The 19,431-nt window shown below is 38.5% G+C and overlaps 1 protein-coding gene across 2 annotated transcripts in view; it reads left to right on the top strand.

Annotated features, from left to right (window-relative positions):
• The window catches only part of HLCS (holocarboxylase synthetase), a 173,428-nt gene that overhangs the window by 58,144 nt on the left and 95,853 nt on the right, over window positions 1-19,431 (top strand). The window lies entirely within an intron of this gene.

The raw sequence follows: 19,431 nt of genomic DNA, 5'->3' as shown, positions 1-19,431 counted from the left end.
ACACACTAAGCTCTACTGCTTGAGCTATACCCTCCCCCTGACACATCTAATTCTTAGGGAATTTCTAAAAACTTTTTTAATGAGATGTGTGGTAGAAAGGACGATAATAGCAGTCCTACTTAAAGTTCCAGTTCTTGAGCTTACTAGTGGGGCAACTTACTTGTTTGTTCCTCTGTGTTATTATCTGTAAAATATGGACAATAATATTATTACTATTAATATATTAATGGGTTGTGATCTGGATTAAATCAAATGGTATATATGAAAATGCCAGTGTAGTTCCTGTACTGTACTGATGTCAGTAGTAGTAATAGGTGCTCAACAATAGTCATTTCCTTATTTCCTTGAATTTCAGGTGGTACAGGTCATCTTTAGTTAGTACAGTTTCCTTTAAAAATTAGACTGGCATGTCTCTTTTAGCTTCTTTTAGTTTATAATAAGCCTTCAAATATAGGCCATAATGAATTTAATTGTATCTTCCTCATGTTCTCAGGTTCTCTGAATTTGAAAATAGAATAGTAATAATTATCCAATTTGAGGAAGAGAGGAGAAGATTGAAAAAAAATTAAGCTGAGCTTCAGGAACCTGTGGGATATCAAAATGTCTAATATATGTGTAGTTGGACTCCTAGAGGGAGAAGAAGAATGGGGCAGAAAAAATATTTGAGGAAATAATGGCCAAATGATCCCCCAATTTGGTGAAAGACATAAATTGACAGGTTCGAGAAGTTTAGCAAACCCCAAGTAGGATAAATATGATAAAAATAGACCAAGGCACATCATCGACAAACCACTAAAGGCCAAAGACAAAGGGAAACTACTGAAAGCAAGCTGAGGAAAATGATACTTTACATTTCAGAGGAACAATAATTTGAATGTTCATGGGTTTCTCTTCAAAACTTATGGAGACCAGAAGAGAGTGGGACGATGTTTTTAAAGGGCTCAAAGGAAAACAACCTGTCAGCCAAGGTTTTTGCATCAACAATGAAGGCAAAATACATTTTCACATAAAAGAACACTAAGACAATTCGTAATAGTGCAGATCTGCTGGAAAGACATGCCAAAGGGAGTTCCAGAGGGTGAAGGGACATATGGCAGATGGAATGTTGTATCTTTGGGGAGGAATGAAGTGGCAAATATCTGAATACATTTAAAATAAATTTTTACACTTAATTTTCTGAAAATATATATGACTGTTTAAAGAAGAAATTATAACATCACCTTGCATAATCTTGTGTATGTTGATGTCATACATATGACAACTCTAGTATAAAGGACAGTGGAGGTGTGATAAATGGACCTGTGTAATCGCAGCATTTCTACATCTAAGTGAAGAAGTGTAATATAAACTTGGTAGATGCATAAATTAAGCATATATATTGTAATCTTCAGAGTAACCTCTAAAAACAAGACAAAGAATTATATCTAAAGTCAGTAAATAAATTAAAATATCCAAATACTCTAAAAGAAGGCAGCCAAAAAACCCAAAAACAAAAAGGGAATAGTAAAACAAAAAAATAAGGGAAAAACAAACAAAAATGAACGAAGTGCTAGACCACTATTAAATGATAATGGGCTAAGTCTGAATGGATTAAAAAAAATAAGACCTGAATATAAGTCTTCTTTAAGAAACACTAATTATAGAGACAGGTTAAAAGTAAAAGGATAGGAAAAGATATGTCATGCAGACAGCGAGCTTATGAAAGCTGGAGTTACTTTAACACCCAATAAAACAGACTTCAAGACAAAGAATTCAGAAAGGTAAAGAGAGATATGCCATGATGAAAAAAGGGTCAATCATCGAGTAGACATAACAATCATAGATGTCTGTTTACCTAATAAGAGAGCTTCAAAATACATGAAGCAAAAATTGGTGGAATTAAAGGGAAAAATAGACAAGTCCACAATTATAGTTACAGATTTTAACATCACTCTCTTAACAGGCAATGGAACAGCTAAACAAAAATCATGAAAGGCAAAGAGGATCTGAATAACACTGTCAACCACCTTCACCTAATTGATGTTTATAGAACACTACATCTAGCTGAATGCATGTTCTTTTCAAGTGCCCATGGTATATTCACCAAGGGAGACTATATGCAGGGACATAAAACAAGTCTCCATAAAAATAAAGTGATTGGACCACATAAAGTATATTCTACATCCACAACAGAATTAAATTAGAAATTAGTAACAAAAATATATCTAGGAAAATCATAAATATTTCAAAATTAAACAACACACATCTAGATAATCTTTAGGTCAAGGAAGAAATCACAAAGGAAGTAAGAAAATATTTTGAGATTAAAGAATATCTCAATAAATAAGGATGCCATGATCATGTATCAGAAGACTTATGCCAGTTTGCTTTAAATTGACTTATGGATTCAGTGCATGTTTAATCAAAATCACAGCAGGAGTTGTAGTAGAAATGTATGAGCTGATTATAAAATTTATATAGAATTTACATAAGAATGCAAAGATTGCACAATAGAGAAAATAACTTGGAACAAGAAAAAGTTGAAGTCATATTATCTGACTTTTAAGATTTACTGTAAAACTGTGGTGATTAACTATAAAACTGGGTGGTATTGGCATTAATAAAGAAATAGAGCAACAGAACAGAATACTCCAGAAATAGATCTGCTCTTAATTGGCCTTTTGATTTTTGACACAGATGTCAAAGCAATTCAATGAAGAAAGGAAAGTCTTTTCAAGAAATCGTGCTGGTGGGGGAAGATTATAGCTCAAGTGGTAGAGTGCATGCTTGGCCCACATGAGGTTGTGGGTTCAATCCCCAGTACTTCCTCTAAGAGTAAATAAGTAAACTTAATTACCTCCGCCCACCAAAAAAAAAAAAAAAAAAAAAAGGTGCTGGCATAGTTAGATATAAGCTCATAAAGGAAAATAAATGTCTTGATCCCTGCCTCACATCATACTTTAAAATTGGTTTGAGATGGATCATAGACCCTACCACAAAAGCTAAAATTATAAAGCTTCTAAAGGAGAATAGAATATCTTCATGACCTGGGAGTGGTCAAAGGTTTCAAAAACTGATTATAGAAAGCTATAACCATAAAAGAAAAAAATTGATAAAGAAGACTTCATAAAAATGAAAATATCCTGCTCATCGAAAGATACCAATAAAAATGAATAAACAAATCACATACAAGGAGATATTTTCAAAACATATCTGACAAAAACTGGTATCTATGATACATAAAGAACTTCTACAACTCAATAATAAAATAACAAACAGCCTGATTGAAATATTTGAGCAACATTTTGCAAAGAATGCCAGCAGCCAATTAAGCACATGAAAAGGTCATCAACATTTTCTGTCTTCAGAAAAACGCAAGTTAAAACCACAATGAGATACCATGCATACCCACCATATTAGCTACAAATAAAAAGATTGACCGCACCAGATATTGGCAAGGTTGCGGAGCAACCCACAATTCCCAAACATCACATCATTGGTGGGAATATAAAATGATATGACCACTTTGAAAAAATGATGTGGCAGTTTGCTTTCTCAAAAGAAACGTGTACTTTCTTAACAACCCAACAGTCCCACTGCTAATTACTTACCCAAGATAAATGAAAATATGTGTCTACACAAAGACTTGTACATCATGATTCATAGCAGATTTATTTGTAGTAGCCAAAATCTGGAAACAACTCAAAAGTCCATCAGCAGATCAATGTAAGGGATACACTGTAGCATATTCATACAATTGAACACCACTCAGCAATAAAAGAGAATGGCCAATGATACATGCATCAACTTGCACAAATGTCAAAAACTTTATGCGCAGTGAAGGAAGCCTTCCACAAAATAATACCTTTCCTTTGGCTCTGTTTTGTGAAGTTCTAGATCAGGCAGGTCTAACCTGTGGTGGGAAGTCAGAAGAATGGTTGTCTCTGGGGCATGGGGGTGGAAGTCAACTGGAAAGAGCCATGAGGAACCCTTGAGGGATAGCAATGTTTCTTATTTTCCTAAAACAGAACAGGTGTATACATTTGTCAAACTGCAGCAGATCTCATAATAACTATCACTCCAGGTAAATTTTTTATAAAACCTAAAATATTGAGCTCTAGTTAAATGTTGACTTAAGTATCAAGGATGGAATATCTGCAGTTTACGTTGAAATGTGTAAAGTAGTAAGTGGGTGGGTGGAATGTTAATGGTAGAATTTAGCTGGTCGTTTATGAATGTTTACTCTAGAATTTTACCCTTGCTGTAATGTATCAATATTTTTATAACAAATTACTATGGAAGATTAAAAAATATCTATCTATGATAGTATACTTAAATTTAAAATTATGGACACTGGATTTGTGTAATCTCTTGGTATCCCCAGTTGTACATCAAGGCTGCCTCATATAAAGAAATATATGTTGTTTCCTATGTTCATTCAGTTTTCTTTTTTGTCTTCTTTCTTTTACTGAAGTGTACACAATTTTCTCTCCTTCCTTGAACAAAATAGCTTAAAGTATGTGAAAACTATGCAGTTAAAATTGAAGTGTTACTTTTTGTGACTAGCTGGATTATTTACTCCTTAGGTATTGAGTATTCTCAGTACTAAAATTTAAAACAAAAATCACAGTCTGTATTCTCATTTTCTGAAATCCCAGGGGTCTAATTTCTTTCTATTTATGCCCCTAGTGAAAATATTTTAAAAATCTAAATTTGTCTGCACATAAAGTTTTCATTTCTCACACCTCATATCATCCAGCCTGCTGTCATGGCCTTTACAAGTGTGTGCGGGATAGAAGGCTCCCTGCTGGGCACACCGAGAGTCTCAGAGTTGCCATAAAGTGCTTGACCTCGTGTTAAAAAGAGAAGATATAATTAGCAGTGTTCTCATTATTCAAAATATTCTCATTAATGTATATTCTGATGTAATTTTACTCCATAATTGCTCAAAAGAGCCTCTCCGAGGCTCTAGCCAGAGGTGGGGTGAGGAGGGTAGGTGCCAATTTCTCTTCCTCCTAAAATGCTATTTTCCAGACCCTTCTGCCCAGGTCCTATAAAACAGTCATAGTGGACCCGTGAGGAGTTAGCTTTCTTCTCTTAGTCTTTGGATTTTAGTCTTCTTTATCTCTAGCTCATAATTTTATTGAAAATTCTTCTTGTTTTACCAGTCCCTAAGGTATTTTTCCCTAATGTGATGTTTTGTCCTGAAGCCTCTTGTTAAGACTTTCTGCTTATTTTTAGTGATATTTTCAACTATGATTCCTTAAAAGTGACCTCTGGTCTGGGAACTGCGGCAAAAATCCTCATATCTCAAAATTTACCATTAACTGATAGAGTGATACAATAGGTATCTTTTTCCTATATATTGATAGTCTAGTTTTAAAATTAAGAATTATTGTCTGGGTAGATATTTTAAGAAATGAGAAGCAAAAGTGAGCTCGTATAGGTAAAAGTCATTGCTAATAGTAACTAATAAAAATAATGAGTTAATAGCTAAGAACCATGAGAGAGTTCACCCTTGCATTTGCTAAGTCTGTGTATGATGCCCACTGGTGAGCACTTTGTGTTTATTCTCTTTTACTCCTCCCCTATTCCCCTCTGTGGTGATACGAAGGCTGAAGCGCATCCGAGGAGACTCAGCCATCCAGACGCTAGCTCCTCCGAGGGGCCCTAGGCTTGAGTGCAGGCCGGTGGTGGCAGAGGCTGTGCCCGGAACTGCAGGACTAGGGTGAAAAACAAAAGTGGCCAGATCTTGCCACTGAGTTCTTCAGTATCAATTTCTGAAGTCTCTTAAATGAAAAACACACATTCAGTGTGGAATTAAGGTAAAATCATGGCAAATAGCTTTTCGGATTCTGTGCAGTTTGAGGGCGTCATAAATAGGGTTCACAGGTTTTATTTTAAAGGTGGTTCTCTGCTGTTCGTATCCTTGTTCCACTCCTAAAAGATTCAAAAACAATGATCTAGAAATTTCCCAGAAGTTAAGTTGCTTAACTTAATGATCCCAGCTGGGAAGACATCCGTCTTTTTTTTTTTTTTTTTAAGTAAGGGCATTGGATTTGGTCTGTGAGGTAGTGCTGACATTCTGAGAGCTGTGGTTTTAACTCAGCTGATATAAACGCAAGATTAAGGATGTCAGCAAATTTAAGGATTCACAAGATAAGGATATAGTGTATCAGAAAGCAACTTTCTGATGGGGCGGATAGTTTAATAGGACTAAGTGAATCTTGTGAAGATGAGAATTATAGAATTCTTTTTCCTGATTTTTATGAAACTTAGGCATGTCTTGTGTTCTCATATTGCTTTTTTAAAAGCAAAGGACATTTTGAAAATACAAAAGGCAGTTAATATGGGTAATCCTTAGGAAAGAAATGAGATTTGAAAATGAACATCTCTTTTCTGGCACATCATGAGATGACTGAAATAAACTCATGTAGAGTTAAATATCTTTCCTTTAATAAGTTGACTCAGATCATTTTTAAAGAGCTGTAATTTTTCCTTTGGAACATTCCAGCTAATGCTTGAATCCGAGGAGTCAGAGCTCAGGTACGACTTGTAATAGTCTTTCAGTTTTTCCTGGGAAGAAACCGCAGCTCCGAGAGAGGAACACTAACCTCACTTCTCAGGAGACAGAGGCAGGGCACCTTCGGTTCTTCACTCCAACCGCTGGCCAAGCCCAGGGCTCTCTTGGCCTGGAGGAGTGGGCTGTCCCCAGGTTCTGGAGATCCTGCAGTGGAGGGGCACTGTCTAGGCTCACATGGCAGCCTGGGGGAGGGACACAACGTACAGACTGTGCTCCTTCAAGACAAAGTTCTCTGGTCACACCAGCCAGTCGTTTTGTACCCATCTGAGGGGGTGGATGGCAGGCAAACAGTGTTTTCTTGATGCTTTTCTTCCATTACAGTTTTCACTTTGGTCATTATTTTCTTTCTACTTTGTGGAAGGATGTATTTTCTGGAATTAAATTAGAATTAAAATACAATCTTATTGTAAAATTTAGAGGGAAAATGGAATTGATACTCAAAACCATAAAATCCTATACAGGTCTTCCTTGACTTATGATGGGGTTACATCCCGATAAACCATTGTAAGTTGAAATTATATTGTAAATCAAAAATACACTGATACACCTAACCTACCGACCATCGTAGCTTAGCCTGGTCTACCCTCATTGTGCTCAGAACACTTACACTAGCCTACATTTAGGCAAAAGCATCTAACATAAAGCCTATTTTATGATAAAGTATTGAATAGCTCCCATAATTTATTGAATACTATGTTGAATGTAAGAAACAGAATGGTTGTCTGGGTGCAAAATGGTTCTAAATGTCAGTTGTTTATCCTTGCAATGGTGTGGCTGGCTGGGACTGCTTCACCGCTGCTTCCCAGCATCACATCACGTCACAAGAGAATAATGTACTGCATATGGCTAGCCTGGGAAAGGATAAAAATTCGAAATCTGAAGTGTGCTTTCTACTGAGTGCATGTTGCTTTTGCACCACTGTAAAGTCAAAAAATTGTAAGTCAAACTATCATAAGTCAGGGACCATCTGTAGATTATCAGCTTTCAGTTATACAAGTAACACATGAATATATTTTCCTTTCATAAGATTAAAAATTACAACTAATATTAACACTCACCCCTGTCCTGATTGTCTCCTTTGCCCCCACCCTCCCATGCCTCATCCTGCCTTTGTAATTACTGTTGGGAAGTTGACTTGTTTTTTTCAAGGACTTTTAAGTATATTATTATTTAAAGGTATCTGGCTGTATCTTTCTGTCTACATTTGGATAAAGGACTAAGTTGCTAAATAACAAGAAACCCAACAGTAATTTGGCTTTCAGTTCTGCCTCTTGTGGTAGCCACAAGAGCCAGGGTAAGTGGTCCAGGTCTTTGGGCTGCCACATTGCATGCAGTCATTCGAGGTACCAGGCTGACAGTGGCTTGGCATCTTTAACATGTGGCTTTCTAGGTCAGTCTGGTCATTGCTATTCCAGCCAGCGGGAAGGACAAAAGGCTAGAAAGAGTGGACCAGAGATTTTCTCCTAAACAAATGAGGCTGGAGTGACATATTCTCACCTTCCATTGTCAAGAGCCTGGTCCCCCCCTCCCCCAGCCTGCCTGAAAGGAGGAGGGTAAGGAGATGCTCAGCATAGCCAAGAAGAAAGGGAGACTGAATCTAGGGTGACTGCTCTCTGCTCAGTTGCTGCATTTGTTCTGTCATTCAACTCTGCATCTTGGAGACTTCCTGTTATGGCATATTGATACAACTTTCCTTTTAATGACTGCATAATATTCCACAGCAAGAGCATACTACTGGTTAGCAGTTTCCTTTTTAGTGGGTAACTGGGTGGTTTCCACCATTTGTTCCTAGAATCACTGCTCACTGTGAATGTGTGCAGAGTTTCTTGTTAATGGGAACTGGTCATGACAGATGTGTCTTTAATTTGGATAGTCTTTGGTAACTGCCTGCCTGCCTGCCCAACTGAGTGGATATCCCAGTTTTCACTTGGGGTTTCAGAGATCCTATTTCTCTACAACAGCCAGGCTGATTCTTGCATCTTAATTCAATAGTAAGGGAGAGTAACCATCATCCCCCCTACCAAAAAAAAAGAAAAGAAAAATGAAACACTATTATGAAATATTTCTTTGGAGAAATGTTTATTATTGAGTAGATTCATTAGAGCAGAACACTTTTTAAAAAACTGCTCAAGTTCTTGGCTTTGTTTTATAGCCAGCATCTAATACTACTTTATTTCTACTTAGTTACCCAATTTAGTAACAATTTAAAAATTTGTGGTTGAAGATGATGGTTAAAGATGAAACCAAAATATATAAAGGAAATGAAAGTTACCTTTTGATTTAGAACCAGTTGCCTTAGAGCAAGATTGCTTTTGAGGAATTTATGGTCGAAGGAATGTGATCCCTGTGTTTCCGCTATGGATTTGCTCAAATCATGAAAATAGTCATCTAAATTAGAGGGATTCCACCTTTCATTGAGTGAGAGGGGAGATCTAGTGCTAATGCAACAACTTATATCTAGTCAAGTAAGTTTAAACCTGCAGAAATCTGTACCATTTTTGTAGACACACTTTTACACCAATGTCATATGAAGTGTAATAACATTGTTGAAATGGTTATTTCTTTAATTATAAGATAATGTTTATAATCATCTTTGTGTTTGTTAGTATGTTTATTTCTGAGTATATCTTACTTTTAAATCTTAAATTTCATTTTTGAAAAAAGATGGATTTCTCTAAGTTACAGGTTATTGATTTAATTTTAAGCATTTCTACCCTTTCCTTTACCATTCCCTTCCCCCAGCCATTATCCAGAAACGTCAATGTATTATTACTTTGTACTACTAACCAAACTAATTTTGTCCAGATTGAAAGGTTATAAAATTTATGCAATTCAGGTTCACAAAAGTAAGACAGCACATGTGAATTCAAGAAGCTGTTAGTTATGAAGCGCTTTTCCTTTCTGAAAGGAAAGTAGTTTTAAGCTTCATTGAACGGATCTATGAAAAAGGTTGAGTATTATTTTACAATAATTTTAGACTTTCATGACTGGAAATTAAACGCAGCAGTTTTAGAGGTCTATTTTACTTGAACTTTTACAAGCTTAGGCCATGTTTTTATTAAAAAATCGGACTCAGCACCTTATATGGAGTACAATACCAGATGTGAGATACAAGAGAGATTGCTGGGGCCACCTGCTTACTGTGTATTAGAAACTCGTGTGGTAGCTGATGTCATACAAAGTGCGTATGATAGGAAATAATTTTGAGTTATTAGACCGTATCAGAATAGTAAGGATCACTGATGGTGGGGGCTCAGAATTTTCTATCACATTTGATTGTTTGGAAAAGCTTGGGTCGAAATGCTCTGCTGTGGAAACAACAACAACAGAAACAAGTGCAAAGACAGGAGAGATTTTGTGGATGTGTTTGAGGGGAAGCAGGAGCTGGGAAGGAGGCAATGGAAAAGGCAAACTTAATTTGATGGACTTGATGTGGCACATGGCAGGGTTCTAATTTGCAGGTCTTTTCTCTATTACAATTTTTTTCCTTGTTCATTTTTTCTTGTTTTCTAATGTTTTCTATACTTTTCCACCTTTGCTTTGTTCCTGCTTCCCTGTCCTTTCTTGGCTTTGATAGGAACAAAACTTCCAGTTCAAGGTTTAACCTGAGTGGAAGACCCAGGAATCTGTAAACATGTGCCTTGGAGCCGTGGTCTTTGAAGTGGGGGCACTTTCTGGGCTACATGTGCAGCGGGGCTTAGTTTTCAGACCTTCAGCTTCCAAATGGACAGTTTCCTGAAATTGATCACCCGAGCAAATGCCTGTTATGAGGTATTAGGCGCCCTCTACCACCCCCTTCATAATTGCCCTTTGCACCCATCCATAATCTTACTATGGATGGAGCCTTTTCTGAGATGGAGCAACCTCTAGGATGGCAAACAAAAGGACAGCATGAAATATTAATGCGAGAAAGCAAATGACACTGGGTAGCGATTCCTTTTGCATGTCAGGCGGTTTACAGTTCTTTACACAAAGTTGATGGAGGGCCTGACCAATCTAAAAGATCATTAAAAATAGCTTTTGATGATAGATAAGGGTGTGATTTTGACAAATATGTTGGAAGGAATTTGAAGAATTGAGTGACATTGCTCTAATAAAACTCTATTGCTTTGTACTTACTGTGTATGTGAATAAGATTTCTTAGTGTTTATAATTATAAAAATGGAAAGTAGGAATACAATTGATATTGACCCCTGTCTCATTCTAGCTGTAAATTGTATTTGTTTGGGGATACAATTAAGAAAAAAGAAAAAAAAAAGGCCTATTCATCTCTTTAAGAGTTGTATCTTCAATGGATTTCAAGTTTACATGTGTAATATTTTTATTAAAATTTGAAACTGTTACATTTTTGTCAATTCTGTACTATTGAAATTATAACTAAATCAGTCTACAATAAAAACATTTTAATATTTAGAGTTGTATGGTCATAGGAAATAAAGTAATTAAAAGTCAATTTTTACATAGTTTTAAAAATTATAAACAATAAACAGGTAAATCAAGGAGGTTAAGACTTTCAAGCATAAAATGATTGTTAGGATGAAATTTTGGGGGTGAAATGGAATTCTGTTGAAGGAGAAAAGGAATGAAAATTTCTGACTAAAGAAGTTTATTCATGTATTTTTTAAATACATGGTGGGTAACACATTCCTGTGGTACTTTGATTCGTTTGAGTATATCTAAAAGAGTGACATAATAGTTTTATTTAAAATAGTAATCCCAAGTCAGAAATTCCATCCTTTGCAGCTATCCAGATTTATATGTCACCTTAAATATATGCAAGGCTTCCACAGTTTGTTTGCAGTTCTTTAAAGGGGAATGCAAGGCCTGGGTTTGAAGACCATTGCTTTTGGGCACATAGCAGAGTTCCATGTGACATGGTAACATTTCTTAACCTTATCATAGGAAGTTCAGATGGGTGTTGGGTCTTGAGTAGCAGAAGTTCTCCAACAAGAAATAATACAAAGAGAATCTTGAACAAGTTTCAGTGTTATTTACAATAATTTTGAACTATCTTAGCTGAAAAAAAAATTGGTATGGTGTTTACTGTCACTTGAGTGAACTCTTTATAAGTGCAAATCTGATCCTGTCCTTTTTTTCCTCAAAAATTTACAGGCTTTACATTTCCTAATCTAGAAAAACCCAACCCTTAGTATGCCAGCGAAGACAGCCACTTGGTTCTCACCTTTCTTTCCAGCCTTGGGTCTGCTCAGGGCCCTGTGCTTTTTGTTTCGGTTTCACTAGACACCTGCTATTTCCTGAAAGCGATTTCCTGAAAGTGGATCTTTGAATGTGCTTTTCCCACTGTCTGAATATTTTCCCCACCATTTTCCATCTGATTCATTTCCACTGGACAGTGTTGGTTGGTTCTCTACTCTGGACGCCTCATTTATGTCTCCAGGTAGAGCCAGTGGCTCCCTCCTTAGACCTGGTACATCCCTGCATCACCCTGGTGCTTGTGTGTGCCGTGTCTCTCCCTGACTGTGCACACTTGGAAGCAGGACTTGTGTTCATCTGTGCCATGCCACACTGGGTTTGGGAGAATTATGACTGCATGTACATTTTTTAATCATGTGGCATTTGGGGAACCTGTGAAGTTAAGAAATGACAAGTGTTGAATCAGGGGCATGGCACAGCTTGCTTGGTGGAAAGAATAATCCAGAGACCTTGGGGCCCCATTTCAGCCATCACTGAATTGCTTTCACTTTAGCAAGTCACCAGGCCTTTCCTCTGCTTCCTTCCTCTGTCAGACTTCTAAATGCTTGATCTAGAGGTTTTTCATCTCCTTCTAGATCTGGAAGCTGAGTTGTAGGCTCTATAGGGCTTGTCAGCCATCTGTGAGTGGGACCATCACCCAGGCCTCCACTGTGAGACAGGCAAGCACACCACAGGGAACAGGAGGGTGACAGGAGCAGATACCAAGCGTTTCTGAACTGATAGGGCAAAATGTGAAATTTGAAAGCATATATAAAGTCTTAGAAAATTTTGTGAGGGTAACAGATCTACTCATATGGCACAGGAGGAGATGCCCAGCGTCATCAGCCATCAGGGAAACGCACATCAGAACCTCAAGCAGTTACTGCCTCACAACCATTAAGATGGCTGTGATGAAAAAGACACACAATAATAAGTGTTGTCGCAGATGTGGAGAAATTGGAACCCTCTTCTACTGGAAACACATACCCTTTGGAAAGTCTGGTAGTTCCTGCAAAGCTTAAACATAGAGTTACGTATGACCCAGCATTTCTACTCCTAGGTACCTACCAAGAGAAATGAAACATATATCCACATAAAACCTTGTATGTAGATATTTATAGCAGCATTATTCACAATAGCCAAAAGGAAAAACAACCCAATAAATGAATAGATAAACAAAATGTGGTCTGTCATTATAGTGGAATAGTATTCAGCCAGAGAAAGAAATGAGGACTGATACAGCGGGAGGAACCTTGAAAACATTGTGCTAAGTGAAGAAGCCTGTCAGAGAAAACTTCATGTACATGCAATGCCCAGAGGAGGCTAATCTATAGAGACAGGAAGTAAGATCAGTAGTTGCCAGGGGCTGGCATTTGGGGTAAATGGGGACTGACTGATAATGGTAGGGGGTTATTTTGGGAGGAGTTGATGAAAATGTTCTGGAATCAGACAGTGATGATGCTTACACAACTTTGAGAATATACTAAAAACCACTGAATGGTGTGTGCACACCACATACAACGTTATTTTCCAAATGCTTGAATGTATCGATCGGTTCCAGTTTTCTTTTCCAGCAGCCTTCTTCTGGGCCTGCCGCACCATTGCCATTTGGAGGTGTCCCCTTTGCCGCCATCCTGGGACAATACTTTGCTGTCTTTTCTGTTGTGTCCTCTCTTTCTTGGCTCCCATGGCATCCTCCTTTTTGGCTTACTCCCTAGGTTTGCAGGAGTTAGTCAGTTTAAAGATACTTACTGAGCACTTTGACATACCAAGGGCCCTCCCACACCGCCTCTCTCCCTTTTCTTGTTCATTGAGGAAAATGAAGCCAGTGAAGCTTCATTTCTTACAATGGATAATTATGCCTCCCCACTTTCTCCCCTCCTCCCTCAGGGCACAGAGCCCATCCGACGATGCGGTTCTTAGTCACAGGAGTCTCCAGATCTGGGCCCTCTCCACTGACCTGGTGGGACACCATCCCTGCCATTCTCCTCCTCTGTCAGGGTCCGTGGGTGGGTCACGCCTTCTCCTGCAATGGCCACCGTGTCATTCTGTACGAGCTGATCTGGGATCTCATGGCAGCAGCCTCCTGTCTCCTACTCCCTTTTGTCGTTGACACTTGATTCTCTACTGCGTGATTCTGTCTGGTTTGGCAAGCTGCCCCTTCCCCAGTGCTCTGTCCTGTTTTGGATGCTGTGCAGGGAACTTCTGTTAGTATGACTCTCAGTGAGGCTGTTATGGACAACAGGGCAGTCTTCTTGAGAACCTCATTGCTTCCATCTCCCATTTCTGTTTTGCAGTTGTTGTAGCAATCCTTTAAACTTTTTACTTTGAAATAAAGATGAATATAGAGATTCACCAATTGCTAACAACTTGCCACATTTGTTTTCTCTCTTTCACTCAGTGAATAAATACACACACACACATGCACAGTGTGTATGTATATGTATGTATGTTGCATGTATATATCCTGGGCCATTTGAGGCTTAGTTGCAGCCATCATGCCCCCATGTCCTCAGTGCTAAGGACAAGACCTTCTCTTACGTAACTACAACGCAATTTATAAAATTCAGCCAGTTTAACGTTGGTGCGATGCTGTTACCTAACAGTGTGTCTTCACATGTTGCCAGTCGTCCCAGTCATCCCAGGGTCACTCAGTGCATTTACTTGTCATGTCTTTGGAGTCTCCTTTAACCTGGATTATTGCCCCAGCCTTCCTTCTCCGTCATGGCATTGACATTTAGAGGAATACTGGATTTGATTTGGGCAGGAACATAGCACGTGTGATGTTGTGTCCTCGGAGCAGCACACCAGGATGCCAGTCGTCCTGACTGAAAAGGCTAGTTTTGATCACTTGGTGAAGGTGGTGTACATAGATCACTATTTTCCTTTTGTAGCAAATAAGTAATCCTCGCGGAAATGCTTGGAGGCTAGTCTCAAACTTTCACCCAATAGTTTTATTATGATTCTTGCATGAATCAGGTGGCGAAAGGGTGAGCTTCTAACTCATTCCTTTGACATTTATTTGTTGACATTCTGTGTAAGAGAAAGCCTTCCTTTCTCATTCTTTATCTATTTATTTATTTCAATACAAATGTGGGAATTTTTATTTTATTCAGTGGTTTACAATGTACTAGATGTCATTAATTTTGGTGCTCAAAGTGTGCCAGATTTGCCCAGTGGCAGCCCCTTCCGGGTAATTCTTTTCTCCTGTTGACAGGCCACAGCATTTCTGAACCATTTCTCATTTTCTGGCTCATCAAGAATCAATTCCTCTTTAAAAACTTGTCTGTTTTATGTTACAACCTATCCCAGTATGCGATAGCATCTTTATGAGCACTGTTGGTTAAGATTTCAAGTTTCCATCATTAATTTCAGAAAAAAAGTTTTATTGGCCAAGGGGCAGCTTTATTATCCACAGCTGAAGTATGGCCACTGAAGCTTGTGAGACCCATCAGGTCAACATACGTTTTCTAGAACCTGCTTTCCCACAGTCATTACAGTGGTCTTACCCCAAACTGCTTCCTCATGGCCTTCTGGGGAAAGTAACTGGGTGAGAAATCTGTGAGAGAGAAGAGTTGCTGTTTTTATAACTGACTGTTTTGAGGGGGAAGAGAGGATGCTTAGGAATTTTATTTTTATTCTTTATGCTCCTCTATATTTTCTAAATTTTGTACCATGAATATGGGTTACTTGTGGATTAAGAAAAAGTAATTACCTTTTTAAACAGTTGTTTTTTGAAATCATTATGGATTATGCAAAAATTGAATTCCTGTAAAACTTTCACCCAGCTTCTCCTTATTTTAAGACCTGACACAACCACAGTACATTTATCAAAAGCAAGAAATTAACTTTGGTACAATGATTGTATTGGGAGTTTCCAAGACCACTGCCAGATTCACTGATTTACTAAGAGGACCCACAGGACATGTAGTTATCCTCATGGCTGTGATTTATGACAGTGAAAGGATACAAAGCAAAAAGAGTAGGGGGAGAAGACACATGGGTGAGGCCTGGAGGATACCAGGTGAAAGCTTCCGAGAGTCTTCTCCCCAGGAATTCACACAGGACACACAGTTCCCCCAGCAAGGAGCAGCGGCAACAGGTACAAAATGCTGCCTACCCAGGAAACTCACTAGAGACTCAGTGCCCAGGGGTTTTGTTCGTTTGTTTGTTTGTTTAGGTTTTTTTTTTTGGGGGGGGGGGCGTTAATTAGGTTTACGTATTTGTTTTATTTTTAGAGGAGGTGCTGGGGATTGAACCCAGGACCTTGTGTATGCTAAGCGTGCATTCTACCACTGAGCTATATCCTCCCCACCTAGTTCCTAGGGTTTTTATTAGGGGCTGATTTAGGTAGGCATCCTCTGCCTAGCTCGTATCAAAATTTTAGACCTCCCAGAAAGATATTTGGCATAAACCGTATTATTTGAACCAACAGTGTAGGCACAGTAAGCCACCCTTATCTGTCAGGAAGTGACAAGAGCATTCCTCATACCCAAGTTCCCAGAAGCCAGTAAAGGACCACCTGCAAGCTTGTCTAAGGATAAGCATAAGGGCTGCTGTATTTACTCTCTTCTTCACAACTGTTAGCCAGAGATGCAGAACTTACTTGGTTTTATCAGTCTTTCCATGAATGTCCCCTTTCTATTAGAGATCCGGTCCAGGATATCGCCTTTCAGTTGTCATGTTTCCTTGGTGTCTTCCAGGTGTGACAGTTCCTCTGTCTAGCCTTGTCTTTCATGATCTTGACACTTTTGAAGAGTACTGGTAAGGTATTTTGTAGACTGTCCCTCATTTTGGGTCTGCCTGATGTTTTCTCATGATTAGATTGAGCTTATGCATCTTGGGGACGAATACCACTGGGGTGCTGGGCTCTTTGGTGCACCATCACAGGCGTCTGTGATGTTAACCTTGACTACTAGGCTAGGGTGGTGTCTGCCAGGATTCTCTACTGTAAACTTACTTTTTTCCCTTTGTAGTTAGTAAATATTTTGAGGGAGATATTTTGAGACTATAATTTACTTTTTAGCATAGAAAATTTCAAATCTATATAGAAGTAGACAGAATATTATAGGGAATGCCCAGGGATTTATTGCTTACCATCAGTAATGACCAGGCTGTGGCTAATCTTATTTTATCTATATTCTCACCCCCTTTCCAGCCTCCATCCTGTAGTTTCTTGAAGCAAATACCAAACAAGAAGAGCTTTTTGGATGCTGAGGAAGGGTTGAAGAGTTACCCTACTCTTTGCATCTTGCATTTTCGCTCCTGGAAGCCCAGTTTTCAGCTCTTTCACAGCACAATTGCATCTGCCCCCTGAAATTAGCAGTAGGTGTCAGTGGCTCATTCATTCCTTGAGTCTGTGGGTTGGCCTGCCCAGCTCTGATGGACTGACTTCACTCCTTAGGTGATCGAGGCAGGAGGGTAGGGTATCTAACTTCTTCGAGCTTCAGTTTCCTAGGCTGTAAACTGGAGAAAGCATACCTAAATTACAGTTGTCGTGTGGGTTAAATGAGCTGTGTGACATTCCAGAACAATACCTGACAAGCTGTCCATGCTTAGCTTAAGTATCACGTAGAAGGCACGGTGGAGAAGAGATTTAGCCTTTACCTCATGAGATCACAAACCAATATTCAGATTATTTTAAGCACCTGACTGTACAAACGCACATCTTTATTGCTTCATGATAGCAGAGACAGCATTGTTTTGGTAGAAAAGTCATTGATCAGAAACAGGAGGCAGGGCACGAGCTTGTGAGCTGTCACACCCTCCAGCAAGACAGACCTTCCCTTTCCCACTGCCGCAGGACATGATGATACTGACTGTTTTTAGAGAGAGTGGTACCCACAGGGAGATCCACCTCAGCCCCACTAGGACAGCTAAAACCAAAGAGATGGATGATGAAAGGTGTTGGTGAGGCTATGGAGAAATTAGAACCCTTGTACCTTGCTGGTGGGAATGCAGAATGGTGCAGCTACTTTGAAAACAATCTGGCAGCTTCAGAAGTTTAGACATGGAGTTACCATATGTTCCAGCAAGTCTACACCTAGAAAAATGAAACATGTCCACACAAAAACTCCTGCACACACATCACTATTCACAATAGCCAAGCATCGCAAGTGTGCTTCATTGGATGAATGGATAAATAAAAATTTGGTCTATTTGTACAATGGAATATTATTAAGCCATAAAAAGAATGAAGTACTAATACAGGACACAACTTCATGAACCATGAAACGATTATGCTTAGTGCAAGGAGCTAGACACAAAAGACCACATATTGTATCATTTCATTTTTATGAAATGCCCAGAACAGGCACATCCACAGAGATTCAAAGTAAATAAGTGGTTGCCAGGGCATGGGGTGGGGAACTGAGGAGTGATTACTCACGGGTAAAACGTTTCTTTTTGGGTTGATGGAAATGTTCTGGAATTAGGTAGTGGTGATGGTTGTACAACTCTGAATATACTAAGACCACTGAATTTTGCACTTTAAGGGGTAAACTTACAGTACTTGAATTATATCTCAATATATCTTGAATTATATCTCAAGTACTTATAGTACTTGAATTATATCTCAATATTATTTAAAAAAAGGTGGTACAGAAATTCAGAAATGTATGTCAGAAGTGATGAAACAGGTAGGTGCTCTTTAAAAATGAAATGTAATAAACATCTCTTGATGAAAGGGTATTTCCACATCTGGAAACAGCTGAGAGTAGCTTGACAACCCACAAAGAATAACAGCTCTAACCACACGCAGGTAAATTGTCTGGGCAAAGAGTGCAGAGGGTTTTGGGTTGGGGGCAGAGCTGGGGAGCTGCTGAGATTGTTGGGGCCTGGATTTCCCTGTATTTGCCTTTGTTTGGGCTGTAGAGACACAGCCGTGTTATAAGGTAGGTTATATGTGCTCCTTTTCAACGGGAGACCACATTTCATTCCGCTTTGTCATATCCTGTCTCTGAGCCCTTAGCCCAGAACCTGGTCAGCATTCCATAAATGTCTGTTGAAATAAAGTGAAGTAATTTTTCTGTCAACATATCCACCATTGGGAGAGGTGAAAAATTGAGAAAATGAATAGAATGTGTTTAACTTATTTTCACACTCATTTTATTGAAGCTCTCTGTAAAAATAAACCCATGTGGATGGTAATTGATTGAGTGATAATTTCTAAGTAGCAGAGTGTTAAAGTAGATAAGTGCCTCCTACTGTGGAGAAATTGCCTGGCCAAAATCTGAACCGCTGAGGTGTTTATTTTAACACTGGGAAACATTTATTACTCTAAATTTGTTTCCATTCATACACAGCATCTATCATACCAGATGTGCCATGTCTAAAATAGACATGGCTTAAAAAATGCAGTAATCCCCGTATCAGGTGAATTTGTAAGAGAAATAGTTTTTCCTTTTTTATTTATTGCCTGTTCCTTCAGCCTCTTTTCCTTGTAAAATAAAGCTGAAGTTGTAATCTGACTTAGTATATTTGACTTACATTGTAATATTCATGTTAATTTTTGTGTATTTTTCTCAATTAAAAATAGCTTAAAATTAAAATTTGAATACCTCAAAATAAAACTTCGACCTGGGGTCTAGTTAACAATGAAACATTAGCAGCTTTCCATGCCCATTGGTCTGACTGGTCCTCCCCACTTCATTAATTCAATCTCTGGTGGCCAGTGT

Source organism: Camelus dromedarius, chromosome 2 (genome assembly GCF_036321535.1).
Source record: "Camelus dromedarius isolate mCamDro1 chromosome 2, mCamDro1.pat, whole genome shotgun sequence".
Taxonomy (NCBI): Eukaryota; Metazoa; Chordata; class Mammalia; order Artiodactyla; family Camelidae; genus Camelus; species Camelus dromedarius.
The sequence above is the reverse complement of the archived record's forward strand: the minus strand, read 5'-3'. Positions and strand labels throughout refer to the sequence as shown.